We start from the raw sequence: 4083 nt of genomic DNA on the forward strand, positions 1-4083 counted from the left end.
TTGTTAACCTTTTAGACATGAAATGAACCAGTTTTTTCGAAGTCTCTTTCCATCTTGTTGTGGACATTGTTTCAGAGCAGCCTTACTTCATTACAACCTGGGGAATATCGTACACCAACGGCTGTATGCTATAGGGTCATTGTCTTATTGAAATTAGTGATCTCTCCCTAAATCCAGTCTTTCAAAACTTTGTTGCAGATTTACTCGCTTCAGCTCCTTGTTGACACGCTGAGCTACCGTGCCGGCACCAACTGAGCTACCCAAACACGTGGTACTGGCGCAAGTGAAGCTGTGAGGACAGGCCGTGAGTCGTGTTTGGGTAGCTCAGTTGGTAGAGCACTTGCCCGCGAAAGGCAAAGGTCCCGAGTTCGAGTCTCGGCCCGGCACACAGTTTTAATCTGCCAGGAAGTTTCATATCAGCGCACACGCCGCTCCAGACTGAAAATCTCATTCTGGAAAAACAAGTTTCCCAGACGCCCGTGTGACCGAGTGGTTCTAGGCGCTTCAGTCCGAAACCGCGCTGCTGCTACAGTCGCAGGCTCGAATCCTGCCTACAGCATGGATGAGTGTGATGTCCTTAGGTTAGTTGGGTTTCAATGGTTCTAAGTCTAGGGGACTGATGACCTCAGTCCAATAGTGCTGATAGTGCTCAGAGCCATTTGAACCGAGTTGCCCAACGACAGATATAGCCACACATCTCCGTATCATAATTTCTCCATCACTATGCTTTACTGCGGGTTGAGTGTACTTGGAATCCAGCTCAGAATCCGGTCGTCTCTACACCAAAATTCCGCCATCATTTACAAATATATTAATTTTTTTTCGTCTGTGAACAGTACCTTGTCCCAGAAGCTTGCGTGCTTATATGCTCTCGAGCAAATTTAAGTCTCAGTTTCTTGTTCATACTGATGTATGGTTTTCTTCTTGGTACCCTAACCCCATAACCTGCTCTGTTTAAGATATAGCGAACAGCCCTTAGTGTGGTTTCCTTTTCGAATTGATAATCAACATGCGCAGATAATGAAGAAGCTGTCAATTTACGGTCTTTCTTCACTATCGTTATTAACGTATTTCGTTCTCTTTGCGTTAGCTTCTTTGGTCTACCTCTTCTTTCGCTATTATTGAGAGTATTTCTTTCTCTAAATTCCGATATTATGGCTTGCACACTTGCTCGGCTTCTTCCAATAATATGTGCTGTTTCTCAAAATGATTTTCCCTTTTCATATTGGAAGATAACAATTTGCCCTTCCTCTACAGTTGTTCGCTTCCCTTTGCGGCCCACTTTGCTGTTGAACGCCATTCATCGCGTATCTTGCCATTGACGACGTTTCTTGCTGCAATCGGTTTGTTAGTCGTTTCTGTGTTTACGTTTCTCCTAGTGTATGGATACTTTTCTGCTACTGTACGAAGACAACGTGTAAAGAATTTTTATTTGCTTTTTGCGGAAGGCTAACATAGTGAATCCTTTTATATGTACGAAATTCAAATGGTTCAAATGGCTCTAAACACTATGGGACTTAATATATGAGGTCATCAGTGCCCTAGACTTAGAACCACTTAAACCTAACTAACCTAAGGACATCACACACATCCATGCCCGAGGCAGGATTCGAACCTGCGACTGTAGCAGCTGTGCGGTTCCGGACTGAAGCGCCTAGAACCATTGGCCACAGCGGCCGGCTTTTTATATGTACGGTTAGGAAGGAAACCCCATGTTGTTGGTTTATCAAATAACAAACTATGGCTGTGATATGTAGTTCTGATAAATAAATCTATCCTCCATTTGCATTTGCAGCTCCTTGTGGTTACCGTGTTTGCATTTAAAACTGTTGGCTGTAATGTTCGCCGGTAATGCTAAACACCGTTTTTCCCAAGTTCCCAAACATGTTTCAGCACCTCTGCGCCATCATCAGTGTGTTTCTTTTTTATTTAATCTCTAATGTGAACATTTTTACTAAATGACTGCAAAATTACGGGAATATTTACTTCAAACAACAATTTGTTTCTTTTAGTTAATATCTTTACACTCGCTTTGCATAGTTTTCCAGGACCACTTGTGTATTATTTATTTCAGGTATTATAGGTAGATGAAAAGTCAGTGTAGGTGTTGATAATGCTATGTGACTAATCAGGTACAATTGTTTTTCATGATCCTCAGTTTGTACTGACGATAATGCGTGTGGCTAGGTTGGGACGCTACCTATGCGGAGCCCAGGCTCCTAGTGCAAGTCGTCTCAGCTGACGCCACTTAAGTGACATGCGTGTCAGTGGGTATGAAATGATGAGGACGGCACAACACCCAGTCCCTGAGCGGAGAAAATCTCTGACCTGGCTGAGAAACGAATCTGGCTCTCACACGGCATTCTGCCACACTGACCACTCAGATATGGGGATGACAGCTTGTACTTATAGAGCATATTAACATCACATATTCAATAAGTAAAGTGTAAGCGAAATATATGAAACATTCAACTTGTACTTGAGAACTACAATCATGTTACAAAATCAATGACCAAAACTGTTAAGTAAGCAAAGTTTGTGTGCAGATCCTAGTAACATAACATTAACAATAGTCCATGGTAGCACATTAAGCTATATGAATTCTAAATGATAATGAATGACGTATCTTTTATTTTAAAAGGGATGCAGGAAGGGTGTACTACAACACCAATCTTCCATGACATCTTTTTAAAAATAGGAAAAATAGTCCGTTGTGAAAAACTATTCAGAAACAGTACAAGTGATCAACTTAAAGCCGTTTAATAGTCCTAGTAAATTTCGTCTCTAACCTTCATTGGCAAGTATATCTGACGAGATATGTTCAATAATGCTAAACACTTTAACACAAATAGTGAACAATTGATTCTTTTCAGGGAGAGAGCTAACAGTTTGTCTTTACTTTATGTGGGTAACATCTGTCAAGTCAAAGAACACACGGGAAAGGCAAAGTAACTGCTCCGAGACACTGACGCAATTCTTTCGTTTCACGAGTAAGGACCTGCATTTTGAAATGTTTTGTCAGTCAGTGTCATGGTAAATGTCTGGTAGGCACATGGAATAATGGACAGCATTCGGGTTCTGGACACAGGAAAGTACATGGACCCAATCCACACTATTAAGTCTGCAGTTTGGTTGGAGTTACACCCAGACAAAAGGTACATTCTCTGCGTGGATCTGCAGGTCAGAAGTTCTCGGTTATCTCTGCAGAGGACTGATTGTGGAGATCATCAGGTATCTCTGTCTCAGTCCAGCCGTAATCCATGGCTTCATTTAGTGTGGTCCAGACGGATTATTCACGAGTCCCTGTACTCCCATTTCTAACAACTCCATTACCGCATAAAATCTTTTTTTGCTCTCATCTCACTCTCTGATCCTAATAGTACAAAAGCGAATGCAAGGAGTATGATTTTTCTTGTAACTTACTCTTACACTTAACGTTATCATTGGTAATATTTGTATCATCTCTTCAACAAATGTGCTTGTGGCACCACTAAGTATTGACAGGATACCTGATGATTAAAAAAAGGGAAGAGCCCTCAAAAGTTTTACATTTCACTTCAAGAAATCATGAGACAAACCATAACATAAGAACATCAGTAGGTGCAGCTTTAAAAATAAAGAACTTCAAATTCAAACTGAAATGATGTATGGCTCTCAGTGTCCACTTCTAACTTAATTCTTATGAAAATACTTTAAAATATTGTACAGACACAGTCCCTCACACCTCTCTCAGGTTAGTGCAACTAACTACTTTGCTATCTACACACACAACAAACATCAATTCTCCACAATACACGCCTAGTGGCTAGCGGTGCTACCTCTGGCTCACAGGGTCCCAGGTTCGATTCCCGGCCGGGTCGGGGATTTTCTCCACCCGGGGACTGGCTGTTTGTGTTGTCATCATTCAGGAAGTGGCGAGATTAGAACTGGAAAGACTGGGAACTTGTACGGGCGCTGAGACCACGATATTGAGCGCCCCACAAACCTTCATCATCATCATCATCATCATCATCATCATCATTATCCTCAATACACAGCCTCGTCATCAAAATAGCGTCATCCCACAACCTTGAACAAGTTACT

General features: G+C 41.7%; 1 non-coding gene across 1 annotated transcript; it reads left to right on the forward strand.

Moving 5' to 3' along the window:
• Nucleotides 1–313: 313 nt before the first annotated feature.
• Trnas-cga lies at nt 314–388 on the forward strand. Its single transcript has one exon. It is a non-coding gene; the product is annotated as a tRNA-Ser (tRNA).
• Nucleotides 389–4083: the final 3695 nt, after the last annotated feature.

This window comes from Schistocerca americana, chromosome 1 (genome assembly GCF_021461395.2).
Source record: "Schistocerca americana isolate TAMUIC-IGC-003095 chromosome 1, iqSchAmer2.1, whole genome shotgun sequence".
Taxonomy (NCBI): Eukaryota; Metazoa; Arthropoda; class Insecta; order Orthoptera; family Acrididae; genus Schistocerca; species Schistocerca americana.